Below are 12,647 nucleotides of genomic sequence, written 5' to 3'. Positions count from 1 at the left end.
CCCCCCCCCCCCCCCCCCCCCCCCCCGCCCACCGCTTCCCCAAGGTCATCAGCGCTAACCCTTCAGTGGACGCCTGCCCTGCGGCTGTCCATCCTTACACAGATGCACGCAGCCACACACACAGAGCACGGAACACACACACACCCAAAATGCAAAGACTTCCTTTTAATTCGTACGTATTTCTCAGCAAATTGCCTTTTTCCCAGTCGTATATCCTTAATAGCTGTGTGGTACTCCACACAGGGTCGCACCAAGGTTATTCACGCGATGTCCCATCTTCTCTCGTCGCTGCTGTCACTCATCCCTCGGGAACATCTTTGGTCACATATTCTTATGAACTGACGCTCATGTTTAGGGAGGAGAGCGTCCCCAGAGGTCTTTCCAGCGTCAAAATGCGAGTGTGATTTTATCTTAATATATGGCTCGGTCAAGTTATTTTCCAAACCACTGCAGCCGTTTACAGCCCTACCGACAGCCTAACAGCTCCCCGCTCACTGTCCTCAAGGTTTTAGAAGGATTCAGTAACTGGTTTTGGAAGGAGCTGCTGGTAGCCACAAAGACAGACAGAACTGCAAGGCGCACCGTCCCTCCTACTTGTCCCGGCCCAGGATCCACGGAGGAGCAGCTCTGGTGGGCACGAGGCTAGAGCTTGGCTCAGCCAGGAACCAAGGCCTGGCCCCACTGCCTAGCAGCGGGGTGTCCAGACCCCACAGAACCCCCATCTGTTCCCTCCCGCCCGCCGTGACATTGACTGTGGCCCCGTGTGCAGGCAGTCTGTGTGCAGCACGCTGGACAGAGTATCTCCGTCCTCTCCGTGTGCCCAGGGCAGCACCCAAAACACAGGATGTGGTGCCCACACACCGAGCTGGTTGTACTACGGGTTTCCGTCACAGCAACGAGTCCCCGGGAGCTGATCCATGTGACAGCATGCACGAAAGAATTCTCACAGGACCTACTGAAGAGGACAGAGTGCCAGGCCACACCACCGCCCTCATGAGTGCGGATGGATAAGTAGAATCAACAAGAGAAACAATAAATAGGTTCAGTGGGGCTCAGTGTAGCCCCACGTCTTGCCCCTGTCCTCGCCTCGGGAGCAGAAATGAGGAAAGGTCAATCAGAAATCTTAAAAATTCTCCTGAATTGCTTACGATTTGGAACAAACCTTTAAAAAGTTTAAGGGGAAGATTAGAACCGCAGCTTATGGCCGGGACAGCTGGAGACAAGAGAAGGGACCCAGGGCATGCCACTTTGCAGAACCCTGGTTTGAGTGGGAGGAACAAGGTTATTTATCATCATTATTTTTGATATTGAGCACTTACTGAATACTAACATTAAGCACCATTTAAAGGTATCGGGATCCTCTCGCTATCTCTCAGCTTGGAAGGAGTCAGACATACCACAGTTTCAGGAAAACAGAGTAACTTATGCAACTTACTCATACATTCATTCCGCAAGTGTTACCTGAGCTTGTCTTGGGCATGGCTGCCGGGCCCAGCGGGCTGGGGGACCCTGAACCCCCCTCCTCCATGGAGCGGACCGTCTCCCAGCAGGTGTGGACACACACTAATAAACACTCAAATAAATGATGTCTCTTGTTAAAGACGATGCTATTCTGACACTTCCTAAATGTAAGGAGGACTGCTCTAGAGACATCAGGTTCAACTCCGAACAGGCGTGGGGTTTACAGCCAAGGAGCAGGCCGCGGTGGGAGATGGAAAATTGTTAAGGGAGACATCGAAGGTAGGGGGATTCTTGCCAAACTGACCTAACAGGAAACTTGCTGAAGGCAGTGAAGGATGGAGACAGCGAAGGTGGGGACAGCAAACCTTGACCAGCTGTCAGGGATGGGGAATTCCTGCTAAACGGACTTAGCAGGATTCTCACTCCTTCAGCCCGTGCAGGCAGCTGGGAGGGCCCAAGGACAAGTCCTCCTTGAAGAGAGGGTCAGGGAAGTCTGTGGACAGTTTGCTCAAGGAGGTCTTTGTCGGTCTGAGAGAGGCTTGAGAGAGAGAATCAACAAATTCTCCTAGGCTACAGAAGAGTAGCGGGGAGTCATACTCAGCCTTTAACTATAGTTTGTTGGAAGAGGCAGAGGATCTGGAACAATTTTTTTCTTTTTCGACTTTAATTCTAGTAAAACTAACACACAGTGTTATATGAGTGTGTACAAGAGAGTGATTGGATACGTCCATACATCACCCTGCGCTCATCAGAACACGTGCTATCCTTCCTCCCCATCACCTGTCCCCCTGTCCCCCCACCCCCGACTCTGGTAACCAGCAGCTTGTTCTCTAGGGTTAAGAGGTTGGGGTCCTCTCTTTTTTATTCCCCTTTTTTCATCTGTTTTTTTTTTTTTTTTTTAAAGATTTTATTTATTTATTTATGAGAGAGAGAGAGAGAGAGAGCCTGATGTGGGACTCGATCCTAGGACCCTGGGACCCCAACCCAAGTCAAAGGCAGCCACTTAACCGACTGTGCCACCCAGGCACCTGTTTTGTTTCTTAAATTCCACATATGAGTGAGATCTTATGGTGTTTGTCTTTCTCTAACTGACTTACTGCATTTAGCATTATGCCCGGGAACCCATCCACATCATTGCAAATGGCAAGATTTCATTCTTTTTTCATGGCTGAGTAGTATCCCATTGTGTATGTGCGTGTATGTATATGTATATATATATATATATATATGTATGTATATGTGTGTATATATATATATATATGTATATGTGTATGTACGTGTTTCTCTGTCTGTATCTCACATCTTCTTCATCCATTCATCAGTCAAGGAACACTTGAGCTGCTTCCATGATTCGGCTATGGTAGATAATGCTGCAATGGACATGGGGGTGCATCTATTCTTTTGAATCAGTGTTTTCATATTCTTTGGATAAATACCTAGTAGTGCAATTCCCAGATCATAGGGTACTTCTATTTTTAACTTTTTGAGGAACCTCCATATTGTTTTCCACAATGGCGGCACCCATTCCCAGCTTGCATTCCCACCAACAGTGCAGGAGGGTTCCCCTTTCTCTGTGTCCTTGCCAACACTTGTTTCCTGTGTTGTCGATTTTAGCCAGTCTGACAGCTGTGAGGGGATAACTTATTGTGGCTGATCTGCATTTCCCCGATGATGAGTGATAACGAGCATCATTTCATGTGTCTGTTGGCCATCTGGGTGTCTTCTGTGGAGATGTGTCTGTCCATGTCTTCTGCCTGTTTTTTAAATTGGATTATTTGTTTTTTGGGTGTCGAGTTGCATCAGTTCTTTATACACTTGGGATACCAGCCCTTTATCAGAGTGGTCATTTGCAAATATCTCCTCCCATTCTGTAGGTTGTCTTTTAGGTTTGTTGATTGTTTCCCCCACTGTGCAGGAGCTTTTGATTTTAATATCGTCCCAGTAATTTATATTGGCTTTTCTCTTGCCTCAGGAGACATAGCTAGAAAAATGTTGCTATGGCCAATGTCAAAAATTATTGCCCGTGGTCTTTTCTAGGATTTTTATGATTTCAGGTCACACATTTAGGTCCTTAATCTATTTTGAGTTTATTTTTGTGTGTGGTGTAAGAAAGTGGTCCAGTTCTAGTCTTCTGCATGTAGCTTTCCAACTGCAAAGTCTCTTCTCTTGAGGAAACTGTCTTTTCTCCTTGGATATTCTTTCCTGCCCTGGTGAAGATAAATTGACCATATAATTGTGGGTTTATTTCTGGGCTTTCTATTCTGTTCTGTTGACCTGTGTGTCTATTCTTGCACCACTACCACACTGTCTTGATCACTACAGCTTTGTAGTATAACTTGAAGTCTGGAATTGTGATGCTTCTAGCTTTGTTTTTCTTTTTCAGTATGGCTTTGGCTATTTGGGGTCTTTTGTGGTTCCATAAAATTTTAGGACTGTTCATTCTAGTTCTATGAAAAAATGCTGTTAGGGATTTTGATAGGGATTGCGTTAAATCTGTAGATTGCTTTGAGTACTATGGACATTTTAACATAATTTATTCTTCCAATCTATGAGCATAAAATACCTTTCCATTTCTTTGTGTCATCTTCACTTTCTTCCCTCAATGTTTTATAATTTTTGGAGTACAGGTCTTTCAGCTCTCTGGTTAAGTTTATTCCTAGGTGTTTTATTATTTTCGGGTGCATTGTAAAGAGGATTGTTTTCTTAGTATCTCCTTCTGCTGCTTCATTTTTAGTGTATAATATAAACTATTTCTGTATGTTGATTCTGTGTATATATAAACTTATTTCTGTATATTGATTTTGTATCCTACAACCTTACTGAATTCATTTATCAGTTCTAGTAATTTTTGGTGGAGTCTTTAGGGTTTTCAATGTATAGTATCATGTCATCTGCAAATAGAAAAGTTTTACTTCTTCCTTGCTGATTTGAATGTGTTTTATTTCTCTTTGTTGTCTGATAGCTGTGGCTAGGACTTCCAGAGCTATGTTAAATAGAAATGCTGAGACTGGATATCCTTGTCTTATTCCTGACCTCATGGGGAAAAGCTCTCAGTTTTTCCCCATTGAGTATGATGTTAGCTGTGGGGTTTTTCATACATGGCCTATATGATGTTGAGGCATGTTCCTTGTAAACCTACTTTGTTGAGGGCTTTTTATCATGAATGGATGTTTAGTTTGCCAAATGCTTTTTCTGCATCTACTGAAATGATCATATGGTTTTTAATCTTTTCTCTTAACGATATGGTGTATCATGTTGATTGATTTGCAAATATAGAGCCACCCTTGTGTCCCATGAATAAATCCCACTTGATCATGGTGAGTGATTTTTTAATGTATTGTTGGAGTTTACTTGCTACTATCTTGATGAAGAATTTTGCATCTATGTTCATCAAGGATATTGGCCTGTAGTTCTGTTTTTCTGTTGTCTTTCCCTGGTTTTCATATCAGAGTAATAGTGACCTCACAGAATGAATTTGAAAGTTTTCCCTCCTTTTCTGCTTTTTGGAATAGTTTGAGAATAGGTATTATCTCTTCTTAAAATGTTTGGTAAAATTTGCCTATGAAGCCTTCTGGTCCTGCACTTTTGTTTGTCAGAAGTAGATCTGGTCCAATTTAAGGTAAAAATTGTCAGGGTCTGTTCAGGCACACCAGTCAGACTCTTAGAAAGTTTTAGGCAAAGTGACTCATATTAAGTTTGCAGAAAATGAGAACAAATGTTCTCATCTTGAATTCAGCAAACAAACTATGGCCAAAACAAAGGAGAGAGACTGAGAGAAGGAGCAAGGGGAGGAGGAAGAGGAAGGAATCATGGCAAATAAAGAATCATGGCCCATAAAAAAGGAATTAATTCCTTCTTTTTTATGACTAATATTCTCATATATATATACACACCACATCTTCTTTATTCATTCATCTTGTCGTTTGCCAGATGTGGATGGAGCAAGACAGTATTATGCTAAGCAAAATAAGGCAGTCAGGGAAAGACAAACAATGCAATTTCACTCATACGTGGAATTTAAGAAAGAATTCAGATGATCACAGGTGAGAAAAAGGAAAGGAGCAAAGCATAAAATAGATTTCTAACAAAAGAGAGCAAGCTGGGGTTGCTGGAAGGTAGGTGGGGGGATGGGCTAAGTGGGGGATGGGCATTAAGGAGGGCACTTGCGATGAGCCCTGGGTGTCACATGTAAGTGATGAATCACTAATTCCATCCTTGAAACTAATATCGCACGGTATGTTAACTAACTGGAGCTTAAATAAAAAGTGGAGCGCTGGGTGTGCTGCATGAACAGTGACTCTTGGAACACTGAAAAAATAAAAGTAAAAAAAAAAGTTGAAAAAATAGAATAAAAATAATAGATTCCGGGGTTGGGGGGGGAGGAATTAATGCTGGAAAAAAGTACAGTCCGGAGCAGATATTGCAAGAATAATGGTAGCCATAAGGGTAGCGTAAAACATAGAAAAAAGGAAGATGTAATAAAATTGAAAATTTTGACTTAATAGAATCTCAATAAAATTTAAAAATCACAGATTAAGTGATCAAATGTATAGATTAAGTAATTAAATGATAGATTAAATCTTAAGAATATGATGAAAAGGGAGATTATAGAGCTAAGGAAGTAAAATGAGAACACAAAATATGTCATTACACATCTAGTCAATAAACTAGTAGATTCAAGTTCTCTGCTTTTGGGAAAACAGCAACGTAAGAGACAGGTATCCTTCCCATTACATCACATTAAGAGCCACACCGTGTGCAGTCTTGGTTTGTTCCATTATTAGAGATGTTAACTTTGCACACTTGGCAAAAGTGGGTCTGCCAGGTCTTTCCCATATAATGTGACTGACTTTTCCTTTTGTAATTAATATGTAATTTGTAAATAAATGTTTGAAGATGACACAGATATTTCTAATTTATCAAACTCTCACAAACTAATTTTAGTATCAACCGATAATTCTTAACTAATTCAATATTTACTAGGATGTCCACAAAATGATTATTCCCTAATTCCATCACTCCCACACTAATCAGTTGACATTTCACTGTAAGGGATAGATATGACTCCCTCCCTCACACTCCCTCTCTTCCTTCTTATTATCATGGATTCTTGTTTCATTCAGTGGGTTATGATTATGCACCAATATTCTTTCAGTGAACAAATGTCCCCAGGTTTGGCCGGTGATGGCTCCTGTGTTGTCACAACGTGACCCCATTTTCCTCTGAGCCCCTCCTTCCTTGCTGGCTCAAAAAGTTGTTTCAGGCTTGTCTTGTAGTTTCTTTTTTTTTTTTTTTTTTTAAGATTTTATTTATTTATTTGACAGACAGAGATCACAAGCAGGCAGAGAGGCAGGCGGAGAGAGAGGAGGAAGCAGGCTCCCTGCTGAGCAGAGAGCCCGATGCGGGGCTCGATCCCAGGACCCTGGGATCATGACCTGAGCCGAAGGCAGCGGCTTAACCCACTGAGCCACCCAGGCGCCCCTTGTCTTGTAGTTTCTTGATCCAGACCCGGAATAAGTGATTTCTCCAGGAAGCCCTAGATAATTTAAATGGTAAATAGTATTAGCAATGATCTGGGTGTTAGATGTGTGGACAGAGTTGTTAACACTTTACCATTCTGTAAGTTTGGATGTTTCTAGTTGGGAAGTACATGATAAGATCAGTGGACCCCATTGGCTTATGCTCATCACGGCACTTTATTTGCTATGAACCCTTCCTGGGACTGTGATAAGGTTGCATGGCATATCAGAAAGTCTATAATACAGCAGTGCTGGTGGCAGAGAAGGAGAAAAACACCCATATCCAGAGTAATCATAAAAGCATCTTCTTGGCCACCTCCAGAATGGAAGAGTTCTGATTCAATTTATCTGCCACCAAATGGCTCATGGAGAGAAGGTACCATATCAAGGGGTCAGCATTGGTCTCAGCGACTGACAGTTTGGGCATTCAGGTGTGACAGTAGCTTGACTTGCCTTAGTGAGATGGAGCCAACAGCCTTCTTTCATACGAAGTCTCTGCCACCATGGCTGCTGCATTTATGGGCCCATTTTGCAAGCTCTGCAGTAGTCAAAGAAGGAGTCAGATGGACGTCCCTTGGTCGGACCATCATGTTCAGTAAGTTGTGTTAGTAGCTTCTCTGCAACAAGTCCTCTCTTGGTGGGTACTAATGTGAGACACGAAACTCTACACACTTTTGGTTCATTTCATGGGCCCACACACAAACCCCAGAATTACTTTTCCCTAACTTCCAGTCATATTCCTTCTAGGCCCCATCATGGTTTAAGGCCTAAAATTAAGATCTAATACTATGTACTGTCTTGACATTTGAATCTATTAACCATCATAAGAGATCTTAGAAGGTCAAGGCACTCTTCTTACCCATTATGGTAACTATATCCACTTGGCCTCTGACCATACATGCTTCTGGTAGGTCTGTGCCATTCTGGAGTTATCCTCATTCATTCTATGGAGTCCACTTTCACGACAGCACTTTCCACTCTTGCTTAATGAGAACAACCATGCAGAAGAGCTTCTGAAAAATCCAAGTGCCTTCCTGTAAATGCTTTCCTTATTACCTTAGTAAAGAAAAAATGTCCTCTGGGTCCTATTGGGAAACATTTTTAGTGCCAGGTTCCCAGATCTTACATAATAAATCCATCCTACTCTTCCCTTTCCTGTTTATATTCTGACTCTTCTTCCATGCTAAGTTAACATCTTCATCTCATTCACTGTAGGATATTACCATTTTCAAGCTTCAAGGAGCCATCTCAACAGATGACTACGTGACCTACAGATGTCCTTGCCAAAGCACTGTCTCCTGTAGGTTACAAGCGTCCCCAAGTCAAGAGTTTTTTCCCTAGCCAAATTTATCCCACCCACAGTGGTTCAACATCCTCAAGATCCACTCCCACGCACATTTCCCTGGTTTCTGCTGGGAAAACTAGCCAGCTCCCATATTCCCTTTTAGTATATAATCCATTCACCTTCCCCAGGCTTATTAGTCCTTGGCACAATGCAATCTAGGAAGCACAAACACTGCTCTGAAATGTAGGAAGAGAGGCGTTGCCTGTTTTAATAAAACTTCAGGGGGAGTCGTGCTGTATCTTTCCAGTGAGGAGAAGCTTCTTTTCTCTGACAGTTGAGAAGATGCTGCTCTTACATCCTGAACATTTGGGTAGAATTTAGGATTTAGATGTCCTTAGGCTCATCTATCCAGATGTCCTCATCCTGGATCTCATGTTGCCCCTATTTTCCCTTCATTGACTTATCAAGACTGTGCGTTTCGTCTCTTTTGCACCCGGCCACTTCACAGTGAGATTGTGGACCTCGTTTTCACCCATGTCAACCATTCTGTCCTAAGACCACACTAGGTGACACTTACCTGGTGGAATGCTATAGACATGGTTTAACTTTCATCTCTGTGACACTCTCACGTCTTAAGTTAACATTTTGCTGTCCTGAGCCTATTATCTACTTTTTGAAATGTTTCCGATGTGGTTAATAAAGCTGGACCACTTCACAATTCTCAGAAACGTTATTTCCCCATTACTATGTGCTACAATCCCCACATGTGCCTATGCCTCCCCTTCCCCCTATGCCTTATCCCAGTCAACCTCAGTGGGGCCGACGCATGCCTGGGATTCCGAGTGTTATTCCACTGAGATCCTTCCTGCCACCAAGAAGCTCAAAAACACCAAAACACCATTTTGAGGATCAGCTTTCCTCATGACCAAGGGCCACTTCTGGCACCCATATCGTAGAATGAATCCAACATTAAAAAACAAACAAAAAAACCAAAAAACACCTGAGGCCAGAGCTTATACGCTGTTACTGTCTGAAGAAGTACACTTCCAGAGAGCTCAAGTAGGAACATGATCGGGTAGGCAGGGTAGGGGAAGACAATGTACAAATGTGTTATCCAGCAGCCTATTTCTAAGTGCGAATTCTTGCCTGATTCATAGGAATATGACCCCAAGAAATATATTAACTGCATCTCAAGATCACCCCTGTTTGGAGGATGGTGGGAAAATAAGGAACCATCTAATATTGGCTCTTTTTCCATTGGTCAAAAATGGAACTCTTCAGAGGGTTCACTTTGTTGCACTTTTGGGTCATGTATGTGCCAAGTAGGATTGTTGGTCACATCTGCAAAAGATCTGAGACTGGGAGCTGAGATGCACAACATGACAAGTAGTGACACACGATCAGGTTATTTCTTCCCAAGACGGATCCCAGCCAACGCAAAACTGCAACAGGGCATAAGTGAGGCCAGACAGATCTGTGGGCCATAAGAGGACGCTGATTCCCTGATCTTCCTTGGGCTTTGAATAAACACAGAGAAACTAGTTCCTAAGGAATGAATGAATACTTATCTGAATTTGAACTCTTCCTTAACTCTTTTTCCTCTTAATAAAATCAAGGATTAGAAGCAAGACAGAGGATCATAGGGGAAGGGAGGGGGATCATAGGGGAAGGGAGGGGAAAATCAAACAAGATGAAACCAGAGAGGGAGACAAACTGTAAGAGACTCTCAGGAAACAAACTGAGCATTGCTGGGGGGGAGGCTGGGGAAGGGTGGCGGGGTGATGGACATCAGGGAGGGTATGTGCTATGGGGAGTGGTGTGAATTGTGTAAGACTGACGAATCACAGACCTGTACCCCTGAAACAAATAATACATTATATGTTAAGAAAAAATAAAATTTTTAAAAATGTAACCTTTTGGGGGCACCTGAGTGGCTCAGTGGGTTAAGCCTCTGCCTTCGGCTCAGGTCATGATCTCAGGATCTTGGGATTGAGCCCCTCATCAGGCTCTCTGCTCAGCAGGGAGCCTGCTCCCCTCCCCTGCCATCTCTGCCTGCCTCTCTGTCTACTTCTGATCTCTGTCTGTCAAATAAATAAATAAAATATTTTTTAAAAATGTAACCCTTTTAAAATTAAAAATTATATATATGGTCTGAACCTATATTTAGAAATCCCTAACTTCCTCCTCATCCTTCTATTTACATATCTGAATAGGGAAATATGTGAAATGATACTCACAAAATGACAACACTAGTGTTTTTGAGGACTTGAGGTGATTTGTGACTTTCTTAATACTTTTCTGAATTGCTCAAGTGTTTTATAGTGAATATGTATCATTTTTATAAATGCAATAAAGTCATCATTCAAATAATAATGTTGGGACCATGATCTTTGACATCACCATGGGTAAGTGAATCTTTGCTTAGTTCCTATCCAATCATGAAATTCACCCAAATTCATTCAGAGCAGGAGAAGTTCACCTAATACATACAGTAACAGGTGGTGTTGCAAGCAATTTTCCAAAATTTGCCCCAAATGCCTAGAAACTTTCTGTGATGTTGGGGCAAACAGCTGGACTAAAAGGTCAGAATGTGTGACTTACAAGTCAAATACCCATTATTCCAATTCCTTAAAATGCTCAAACTTAGGATGGGAACTACTTGGTAGCTTATTAGAAGAACATAGATGTATCTAGCTTTCCATTTGATGGATGGCATTAAGATATGCCAAATCTGAAAGGATAGGCATCAATTTCAGAGTAAGGGAATTCCTCTTTGAAACCAAAATGTACCCTAACTACACACCAACTAATCTCAGAAATGCTCATCATATGTATCAGCTGGGTATGGTGGCACAATCAACCCTAAACTTAGTGACTTAGCTACTCATTTGTTATCTCTTAGAGTCAATAGCCACCTGGGGGTGCTGATCCACAGGTTCTCTCACGCATCTGTGATTGGCAAGGGCATTGAATGGATCAGCTGCTTGCTTTGGTGTGGCCTGGCTGGGCTGATAGGGCTCTGCTCCACAAGGTCTCTCATGCTCCAGCAGGCCAGCCTGGTGTTCTGACATGAAGGGGAGAAAATAAAAGCATGCAGATTCTCTTGGGGTCCAGGTTTGGACCAAGCACACGATCGCTTTCTCCATTATGTTGGTCAAAACAAGCCCTAAGGCTGGCCCAGAAGCAAGGGGGGAGAATTAGACTCAGCATGTTAGTGGGAAGAACTGTAAAGATGCAGTGTACCAGAAAGGGAAGAATTGAAGCCACATTTACATCCACTCTACCGTAAAATGTGAAAAATTGGAACGCTCCAAAAGTGTGCCATGGAAAGGCCATTGCATTACAGATGGGCAAACTAAGCACCAAGTAGCTCTGTCGCTTCTCAGCATTACAGAGCTAATTAGGGAGAAGCAGAACAGCAGTCAGTTGCCCTACTTATGTAGCAACTCCAGAAGGCCGAACTCTCTTATGTTACTTAAAACACGGATGCAGTGCCCAGAACACCCAAGTAGACGTCATAATAATATCTAATGCAGAGAAGTCCTTGATGGCCCCCACTCTTCCAATGGCTCATTTATTTTGTTGCCTGGCCTTCTTCAGGCCTTCACCTTACAACTGCGCGGAATTCTTACCCCCCTCGGCACGCGTGGTGACCACTTAGCATTGACCTATGCTCTTGACTTTCCTCCCCCATCAGTGTTTGTCTTTCTGTCTCTCTGTGTCTTCAGGACCCTGTTTTATGTGTGAAACAGCAACAGTGCCGTGAAATCAGGGCATTCCTTCAGGCCCTGTGGTGGTCGAGGACACGAGGCTGTGGGCCAATGTAAGGTGGTGGGTGACTTGTTCTTGCTGGAGAGCAAGTCCTCCTCCCTTGAAGCAGCAGGATTGGCAGAACCATTCTGGAAGATGTTCAGGAAGACAGCATTTCACAGCAGGAGGGTGGAACAGTGGGAAAGGGGACGAGGAGTGTGGGAGGGGCACAGGATAGGTTCAGAGGAAACCTGTTCTCTCCCTGGGAGGGACCCCAGGGAATGCTTCCCAGCATTCCTCTCACACTTTTCCATTCTGGTAGTAAACAAACCCAGAATTCCATGATTGTGGTCTATTTACCCATTCGAATAGCAGATTCAAGACTGGTTTGTTTGTTATTTTGAATTCCATTCTCTTTAATGATAGGTTTGATAAATGGCGACTTCCTTAGATACTATAAAAAAGGATAATTGATTTTGTGATGGTTTTTTAAAAGTAGTTCATTCACATGCAAATTAAAATGTGTTACAGCTGCTGTCTCACAAAGAAAAATTGGTTCAGAGAATTCAAACATTAATTTCCTATTCCGCCAGTGTCTGGCAGAGGCTTTGACCTCTGCCCTGACCCCAGCT

This window comes from Enhydra lutris, unplaced genomic scaffold, assembly GCF_002288905.1.
Source record: "Enhydra lutris kenyoni isolate GAN:26980312 unplaced genomic scaffold, ASM228890v2 scaffoldscaffold37, whole genome shotgun sequence".
Taxonomy (NCBI): domain Eukaryota; kingdom Metazoa; phylum Chordata; class Mammalia; order Carnivora; family Mustelidae; genus Enhydra; species Enhydra lutris.
Note: the sequence above shows the minus strand (reverse complement) of the source record.